The sequence below is a fragment of the Typopeltis vanoorti genome, chromosome 2 (genome assembly GCF_054136105.1).
Source record: "Typopeltis vanoorti isolate ZY-2024b chromosome 2, IOZ_Tvanoo_1.0, whole genome shotgun sequence".
NCBI classification, from domain to species: Eukaryota; Metazoa; Arthropoda; class Arachnida; order Uropygi; family Thelyphonidae; genus Typopeltis; species Typopeltis vanoorti.
In genome coordinates, this window is record NC_143550.1 from 114959771 (window position 1) to 114970608 (window position 10838).

Below are 10838 nucleotides of genomic sequence, written 5' to 3' on the forward strand. Positions count from 1 at the left end.
TTTTTTCGAGAGTGGGTTTCTGTATCGTCTTTTGATGTGGGAGCAGAGATTATCAGGTTCATCTTCCCTGCTTCCCCTGGGGTTAAGTTCTCCCCTTCTGTGGCGTCATCTGTCGCTGAATATAGGCTTAGAAACCCTGGCCACTCTACCTCAAATTTCTTCAACAGTTTTTTGAGGAGGACGAGCGCCAGCTTCTTATTCAGAGATTGCACAAAGTCGTCGGGAGGACTTAAACTGTTCATGTTTAAAAGTATTCAAATATGCGTACCTGAGAAATATTTATAATGGCGAAGAGAACGGGCAAGGGCCGGAAAATTGCATCAAAAATCAAAGCCTTACCTTGTATTCCGCTATCAAAGAAGATTCACAAAATATAAAAACTCACTAATCACCACTGAAATCAAAAACATTCTTCGCAACAACAATCACCATGCCGGTATTCACTTCCGCCATCTTGAAGCCAAAACTCCTTAGCTACTCTACACTCGTAAACGAATTTTTAGTGTCTTATCGAAACAAATCACCAAACATGAACAATTCACGGTCGATTCATCGATTTATTCCCAAACATGAACAGGAAAATCTGATTTTTTTTTAGAAACGGAGTTAAATAAAATTATTTGGTGTTATTATATAAAACTAAATTATTTAAAAATTATTTTAAGGCATTAAAATATTTCTCAAAAATTCCAATTATTATTTTATTTTGAAAATTATTTTATAAGAATTTTTATTAATTCAATATATTACCATCATATAATCGAAGTGTGCTCGCAATGTTCTTAATCCACAAACCATCTTACACTTAGCAACAATGAACTGGCATCCACCGTTATTTGTCCACCGAACCAATTATACAGATCAGCCAACAAGGATTTGGTATCTGAGATGTCCGTTATCACTCTTCCAAGCTTTACCATATCTCCAAATAATTGTAATAAATAATTTGTATCACTAAATAATTATTTACTATCTAAACCAACTTTAATATCATTAATAAAAATTAATAATGATGCCCACGTACATAATCCTGTGGTACTTTTGATTCCTCTCCTTCTCTTAGATTCTTCACCGCCATGTATTACTTTCTGACAACTGTTATTCATTCTTTCTCTTATGCAGATTATAAATCCTATTTTTCATTCCCATACTGGTTGGCCGAGTGGTTAGCGTATTCGCTCTCCAGCCAAAAGGCTGCGGGCTCGAATCCCGCCGTGGGCATGGATGTTTGTGATTGTGAAAATACTAGTGGTGGTGGTCGGCAGTAGATGGCGTTGGTATAGATGATGAAGGTCGTTGCGGTTTGTTGTAGTTGGTGAATTGAGTGATGGAGACGGAGTTGTAGAGTAGGTACCCTCCCTCGATGAGTCTTTGGACTCTCTGGAGGTGTCATGGAATAATAATAATACCTCTGAGTTTATATAACAGTCTCCCTTGTACACGAAAGAGTACGCTCGTGTGGTTTAAATTATGAACCGTAGAAATTAAGCTTCGTAATATGGGAATTTCTAAGCGATGTGCGTAATTGTACTGTTGTCAGGATAAGCAAATAAGTCAACCTGTTTGTCTCATCCAACAACATAAGAGAAGATTGACGTTGTTGCTAATCAGGAATGATTTAGGCAGTCAGACTGATGAAGAAATATTGAATTCTTATTCGAGAAGGGAATTTGAGAAAGTGAAGCACAATCAAGCATATCAGTTGAGTGTGGAGGAATTAATAGTTACATGCCAGTTACTTAAGTAGATAAGGAAAGGTATTATTGATGAGAATCACTTAATAAAAGTAGTGTGAAAACTTCCGGAGGAGAGAGAAGTGCAATGAAGGAAGAGAATTACTTGGAATTAGTTTGATAGATTAGCAGATGAACAGTGAATGGATGTTGAGTAGCTGCTGATCGCGTCTCGGTAAATATAGAGGAAAGAACAGAAACGATGGAATTCAGGTTTGCTCAATGAGGCACGTGAAATTGTGGTCCTAAGACAGATAGTCTGTCAGGAATGAGATCGCCGTCGTCTGAGAAATTTTATATGAACAAAAGAAATTCCTGTGTGCAGCAATTGATAGAAGCATTTAACGAAGGCTGTTCTCAACCCGTATCTCACCGAACTATGCTCGGGTATTTGAAGACGATCGGTGTCGGCAGTCGCATGCCTATACGGAACTGATTTCTGCGAAGAGCCGGAAAGCTACAATGGCGTCAGGAACACCGTGACTAAACACTGGAAGAAAGTTATGTAGTCCGACGAAGAACGGTACACATCTTCTGTACCGATGATACGCAGAGTTTGGCGGGATTCCCATGAAGCAATGAAAACAGCTTGCGTAGTAAATACAGTTTAAGGTTCTGAAGGTGATGTCTTGGTGTGGGGTATGTTCTGTTGTTATGGAAAAGGTCCCCTGATATTGATGGAAATTCAGGTGTTTTCCAAGGAATATCTGAACATTGTTGCCGATCAATTCCATCCTGCAATGTGGACTTTTCATCCAGCAATTGATGGTTGTTCATGGACGACAATGCTACTGTCCATCGCGCGAGAATTGTTAAGCACTGATTAAAAAAAAAAAAAAAAAAAGATAGGAGAGCAAATTCCTCTTCCGTCAAATCTGAACCATTTAAAAGACTATCTGGTGAATGTCTGGTATGCTGTAGAATAAATGCAATCCAGCGCTTTGTGGAATGCTGTAATTCGGAGTAAAAGAGTTTAACATGGTATTAAATAAAAGTTTCTAATACAATGGCCGGTATGTGTACGTTCCTAAACACCTGACCAACCCAACAAACGAAAAGAGTTTTACAAGTAAGGAATAATTAAGATTTTTTTTAAAAAATCAGTTTCACGAATTTTTTAATGTCTTTTGATAGAAGGATAAATATTTCATATTCACTAACCAATAAAGACAAATGAAGCTAAATTGAAACCAACGCTTCTTACAGTGATAGACTTATTGAAAGCATAAGACTTGCCCCACCTTTGCTGCACATAAAACTTTGCCCCACCTTTGCTGTGTGATTTCTTCTGCTACAAGTAGCAGAAGAAATTTTTTCCCGTATATAAAATGCATGCAACTTTAAAATAATCAGAAGCTATTCACATAATTAAAAAAAAAAAAAAAAACCTCTTGCAATACACGATTCGAGTGAGTAATTACATCGGACTTAGGGTTTACAACTATATCAATTTTATTTTGGTTGATAAGAAGATTTTGTTGTAACATCAAAGTTTACTAGCAACAATAACAGTAGCTGGCTCAACCAATGGCCAACCAACCAGATTCACCGCTACCAACGCCCCTTGGTGAAATTAATCATTTAATTCAATTGATTTTTTTTATTGGTGTTAGTTATTTAATTCTCTTTTGGAAAAACAATAATTTTTATCTATTTAATTTGGATAAATAAAAATAGGAAATATTAAAGATTTATCTTTATTTCATAAATAAAAAAAGAAAAAGAAAACTTTAAAAATTTCTGAAAACTGCCCAGAGAATTTATGAAAATGCAACCCTTGGTGTCGGAGTTGCCTTAATTTGCACTATTAAGGATTGTATTCCCATAAGCTCTCTGGTCAATTTTCGGAAACTTTCAGTTTTACTTTTTCTTCAGATATAAAATAAGATTGGATCTTTAATATCTCCTATGTATTTCTTTTTTAATATCTCTGAAATGAATACTTTGGCTATTTTTATGATTTGGCTAATACAAAAATTTCATTATTGAAAACAATATGTGGGTCTCTCCAAAAAGTACTTGAATAAAGTCGATATTTGTGTGTGAAGATATTTACGAAATAAGAAAAAGCATAAATAATAAATAAGCTTTCAGAATGAAAAAATGCAATCAAATTAAGAATATATAAATTCCAGTTTCACAAAAAAAAAAAAAAAAAATCGCAGACGTTGCGATTATTCTTGTATTGCAAGTTGACAGTAGATTTCAGCATAATAAATTAAATAATGCTACATTACTTAAATAAAGTTAGTAAATAACTTCTAGTTAATATTGATATACGATTGATATGCTAAATGCCGTGGTTTGATACAAATAAGCATATTCGATCTGATATTTATAACTAATCCTCCCCCCCCCCAAAAAAAAAACTCATTCCGATTATCCCTGGAATAGCAGGAACCTAAAAGCTGGTGTGAAGAAACGTAATTTGAACGATTTTCCTTAACTATGAATGCATTTTAATATTTGCAGTTATAATGATTTCATATACCTAGAAAACTATCCTATATTTATGAATACTGATAATACACAGCTAATTTAAATTGGAAAATTTTCTTATTGATACGATACCTAAACATAAAATGTGTTACTGTTGGTAAAATAGAAACCGGAGAGGTTATTTCAAATTTAAATCTAAAAAACATTTTCTTCTAAAATAAATATGTACAGTTATATATAAATTGAAATGTTTAATAATTTTTTTTTTAAATGATTATTTAAATAAACGAAAATGAATAATACACCTTTTTAGATTTATATTACATTTATTGCCATCCCTGATAATGGAAAATTCTTTGAAATTCAAACGACATACTGTGTAAGGGATTTTTATAACTTTTTTTTTATTTATTTCCAAAGTATCATGGAGTACGTGTCCACTATTTAAAATACAATTTTTTAAGTACAGGTATCCCTCGATTAACGCGGTTAATTAATCCCTCGATGTTACCGCGTATATCAAAATCGCGTTAATCAAATCTAATAATCAATGGTAAAAATTACAATTCGTCCATCATCGATAACGGTGTTAATTATTCATTTTATATGGTACTCTTTTAGGAAAGATAAAAAATGAATGCAACGTAAATGTTTAATAAATACTTGTACCTACATTATTTACTGCAATTGTTTTATCAAAAGAAGTTATCAAGAGTCGTTTGAACAGTTTTAGTTTTTTTCTTATCGGCATAAATTCTACGATAACAAGCAAAATGACTCTCCAGACCTCGACAAACAAGCAATAAAACATAAAAGAAAAAACACTGCAAATATAATACATGATGGTACCAATTAAGTGAATATTGAATCCAACATTATTTCATAGCCGAATATAGAAACTACAAGAGTTTCGTGCCGAATATATATATAGAAACTAAACGTTTCGGAGGATGCAAGCATAAGCAACCTTATGGGCAAGTATTTTCCATAAATGTAAAGCACATCTCCTAGAGGACATGTATGATAATAAGCCTTTAGCTCTCTATTTCAGTAATACATGATGGTTTATTTATTTTCAGTTACTATCTAAAAATTATTGAACAAAGAATAAAAAAAAACAACAACTAAACCATACTATACTGACATCGGAGGTCGCGGAATCTCTCAGATACAATTTACTGCCAAATATCACAAACCTTTTACATAATATGTGTTAAACCAAACTGACAGCAAAAAACAGTGCGGTATATCACTCGTTACATGTGAATGCACAGCTACTCATGACCTCCAAGCTATACACTGAATTGTGTAAGAATATCAGCTGCGAGCTCCGCACGGTTAAAGGCGCGTTAATCAAAACTCTTGCCGTGTATATCGAGGGATTATCGCAATTAATTTCGCCGCGTTAATCAAATCCCGTGTTAAGCAAGGGATACCTGTATTTTTATTTATCAGAACAACGTATTAGAATGACATCAAAAACATCCTATTATGTGTATATTATAATTTTGGGCTTTAAAACGTTTCCTTAATTTTATGTGTTCTGATGCTATTGGCTGTGAAATGTATTCTGCTACATTTTAAGTATGTTGCATATCAGTATAAAAAGAAATACGAAACAATATTTACTTCTTGTCGTTGAATGGATTTTCTTGTAATTTTTTCTAAACCCTGCTCTAGAAGAATAGATGCTAAATATTAAAATAAAAATAAAATTATTTAAATTATATAATTTAAATAAAAATACATGAATAAATCTATTCCTATGTGTATACTTTGCTATATCATTAGAGAAGACAATTCAAGTAACTCAATCAAATTTCGTGTTAATGAAGAGTAGCTATAGAACAGCTTAAACAGAGAAAGGGTTAGTGCCAGAAGAAAGGAACTATTTGAAGCGAGACTTGGACTTTAAACATCGAACAAAGCAGAAGCTTATCAAATCAAAAAAAAAAAAAGTTTTTTTTAAAAAAAAAAAAAAGGTTAGGTGACCTTTGATGAGAAAATCGATTCACTCTCCGTCCACTACTTAAGAAACTGGATTATCATCATCCTGCTTATGGGATACAATATTACAAAAATCTCTTTATAGTGAAATAATGTGGAAGGATTTTTTCCCATAGTTTTATTTCATAGTTTAAAAAAAAATAGAGTAATTTATCTTAAATCATGTATTAATTGAAATATTTGTTACAAAATTAATTAATAAAACATTTAAAAAATTTTAAATTTCTTAATTATTTTACATGTATTCATTAACACCAACATGGAAATTATATTATAGTATTATAATAGGATAAAATAAAAATTCACCCACTAATCTCCCTATGATCAACAGAAAAAGTAAACTGGATATGCAAACAAAATTAACAATCTACAAGATGGCAATTAGACCGGTTATCACTTACGCATCCCCAGCTTGGAGCCACACCGCAAATTCAAACATTCTAAAACTTCAGAGATTACAGAATAAGAGCCTGAGGATGATTCTGGATGCCCCCTGGTACATAAGAAACACCCAGATCCATAGAGAAGTTAATATCCCTTATATCTCTTCCCTTCTCAAAAATCTAGTTGAGAAGTTCTTTACCAAGACAAGTAACCACCCAAACCCTTTAATCAAGGAAGCCTCGGAATATAATGAAGAAGAAATCAACAAATATAAAAGACCAAAGTCTATCTTAAGTTCAGCTGAACACAACTAACTTCACTGCCCTCAATGGGCGAGCATAAAGCTCACAAACATTCCATTTAAAGTCCTACCATTACAAGACAAAGGGGAATATGAAAAGCAATTTTGCTTCACCCATCTAGCCAGAAATGTTAATGTTAATTCACCCACTAATCGAAAAAGCCAAAAGTCCTTTTTAGGACTTCCAGAGTAACAAATGGCAACGCTGTAGCCAATGAAGTTTTAACTGAGGCTCGGCTATTGCCGTTACCCAGCCATGACTAGAGCTTTTTAGCTCAATAACACTCCATTCACACAGATAGAGTATCACAACCCCCTCCCCATCAAGCTTCTCGACACAGACAAAGGGGAAAACAAAAAAGCATTTTATGCTTCACCCAGCAAGCCAGTGTTGTTGTTGTTGCCAATAAACTGCGTTTGCAGCCTAATTTTCTATACTGTGAGAGATAATTTAAGAGTGAAAATTTTGAAATAAATATTACAAAAGTAATTTCGCTGCAATTTTGAACGAGTTTACTGTCTAAACGAAACAAAACTCCAACTGATGCTGCGAATATATATGAGAAATAAATTTTTAGTAGGAAGAAATATATATATACATTAATTTTAATAATATGGAGCCTTCGTAGATCAATCAACATAGAGAAAGCCCTTTGGTCGGAAAGACCTGCATTCGATTCTCGTCTATAACGCAAGGAGAGGTTCTTTTTCAAGAACTCAGGTTTTTCATCCCTCAGACCAGCAGGTGAACACACACATCTACAGATATCGAACGCCTTAGGGGAATGATGACCACCGACTTGTAAGTAGTAATTTCTGACAAATACTTCATCTCGGATCCGAATACCAATACTGATATCCTGGATACTTCTATACACTAACAACAACAACATCATCTTAATAATATAATCCATAATAAATGTAATTATTGCGAGGTTGATTAGCTTTTGGGTCAGGGCCATAAAAAAGTGCTTATATATGTAGAGTTTATATAGAGTTACCAATAATTTATGATCATGAACATGATACACACCGCTATCAAATGTTTACGTAAGGTTTTCTTTATTTTATAGTATTTTTATATGTAATCCTGTCCCCCCCCCCCTCCTTCATGTCCGACTTCCTAATCACAAATAATTCCTAAACTTGTATTCGCAGTTGAAAAACCGATTAATTAATTCAATTCATCATATGACATTTTATTCCAAGCCAACTAGAATTGCATCATCTGTACATATAACCTATAGGATTAACGTTAAAATGTCCTATGGGATGTAAACCTATAGGATATTAGCATCTTTTGTGAGTAAAGGGACATTTGGAAATGTGAATTTGGAAACTGGCCCCCATTTGTAAAAGTATCTCATATTCATCATGAGACAAATCGGGCTTTTTGCTATTACAACCCCTACAATTAACAGACTGTTGCTGTACTCTGTATAAATAGGCAACAGTTGCATGCATTCTCTTGCCGTTTTGTATGATTTGCAGGATGACGGAAAGAATGTCCATACTTTTAGAGAGCAAAAACATGGCCCCCTTCCGCACTAGATCTTCCAATTTTATCACAGATAACTCTGTGATAAAATTGGAATCATAAAACTTGTCACTAGATGGCACAACTATCGATACTAAATTTTACTATTGTGATATCTGTTGATGTTGCGTTTCTTTGTTTGTTTGTTTTTTCTTTTATTTATTTACTGGTATTTGCATATCGAATTGTCATTTCATGAAGATAATCTATTGGAATTCATATGGAAAGATCAGCTTAAACAAAATGTTGTGAACTTCATGTGCAGATGTGTTTCAGTATTTGCTTTTATTCATCCTCAAGATGCAGCGGTGATGGACAAAAAATTGAAACCGTGATGCAATTGTGTAACAGCAATGCTTGCTTTTTTTCTCAAATGAACGCTAATGCCTTTTCGAGCATCCATTGCAGAATATATCTCACATCATGTTCTTCATGTCCTGCACTTTTAACCTAATTTCCAAATCCGAGTTCAGAAAGTCTCCGTTGATAATGCAGCCCTTTCCAAATCTATACAAAAGCTATTTTGTGTTTCTTTTCTATTTCGGAAGTGTCGTTCTACACGATGGAAACATCGTAAAGAATATTTTATTCTTAAACAATGAAGACAAGTCTTTGAGATGTGATCCAGATTCGTCAAAGGTTTGGGCAAGTGAGAAAGTTTGCAGGGGCACCTTAAAGAAATTTTAATGAAATATTATTAGCATATTCGTTTATTTAATACATTTAATATATGCATAAATAAATACTTCAATACCTTTTCTTCTCTTAATCCACCTTTTGTACCTTTTACGGTGTCGATTTTTTCCCCCAATATAATCATTGAATAATTCAAATAATTCAATATATATGAATAATAATCAATCCATAAAGTCTCATCATAATGTTTCGCAATAAATTTATTCCTTCGTTCTCTACATTCCAACATGGTTTTATTCAAAAATGAAGTTGGGAAAACTGAAAACTGTGAAAAAAAAAAAAATCTAAATATTTACATAAAAAAATCGTGACAGTCTGAGTACTGTTTTCTGTTTCAGCATAATCTTAGTTAATTTCAACCTAATCATAATTTTACATTTCTGATGGACTTAGTTTTCACTCGAAGTTCAAATCAAGATGTGTACATAGTACAAATACGTTTTGTAGTATCCGTGGCAATTTCGTAATGAAAAATAAGGGGCACAAAATAGAGATTTTAGGTAAAAATGCATATTAGCACGCTTTGGGATGAATTGGGAATGAAAATAACTCAACAGCACGGTATAAAGTTTGTCACACGTGTGGGCAACTATTTAGGAAATGCATTCAAGGTGATTGTTTTATTTACTATTCTGATGGTGAACCTCCTTGCCCTCCAAGAATGTTTGGAGCAAAAACGAGTCTGTAGCAAGAAAAATCTCTCTTTTTTTTTTTTTTTTTTGGTATAAAAGTCGCAGGAATGAATTTTAGTACTAATAACAACGATATACGTTATGGAGTAAACGGGCGTCGAAGTTCAGTACTTTTTTTTCTTTTTTTTTTTGCGCCATACTGTACTTTTTCGAAATTTCACTAGTATGTTGTACCGATATTTCTGCATTTATAATTAGTGCAGGCGCGACCCAAGGAAATGGAGGTTGTTCATTGACTCATCTGAAAAAGCTTAAAAGTTATTCTGCTGAAACACTGCAATATTTTCGCGTCCATTTATTTTTTCGATAATGTGATGGTTTCTTTAAGAATGGACCAGCTGAGCTCGTAACCTGCAATGGGTAAAATCTTTTGAGAAAATAAAGAAACAAGTATGCTCTCCGATAAATTTTCAAAAATTTTAGTTTTTCTGTATTTATCTATAACATATAAATAGATCTATAATGTTTTTTTTTTTTTTTTTTTTAAATAGCTATAATAAAGTACTTTTTTGAAGCATCTTTGATAAAAGATTGGTACAACGGAAAAGGAAAAGGAAAAATATTTCACTCGTATAAAAGGACCATTCGTGAGCATGGGTTATTACTGCATATGTATTTAAAATGGGAAGCTTTTACTTTTTTATAGAAACGTTATTTTATGTTCGTCTGTTTTCAATTCTTATTTAGTCTTTAGCAGTGATTCTCAACCTATGGGGCGCGCTCTCTTTTTTTTGGGGGGGGGGGGGGGGGGAAGAAGAAAGTGAAAATTAAAGGAAAAACTGAAAAACTACTTTATTGAAACAAAAGCATTAAATGAAACTATTTATCGACACAACAACAATATAAAAAAAAAACATAAAATACACTTTGAAAATAAAATAATAAATAGTGCGGGGTTTTTGCACGTAACTTTTTTCTACGCAACTTTGTCAGAAGCTAGTAAAAGCTTTTTCATTTACAGACAAAGCTTTTTTAATGCTAGATTTTTTGCTTTTCAAAACATTTCAGTTTTGGCAGCAAAGACCTCTTGAGGTTTGTTACCATACTCC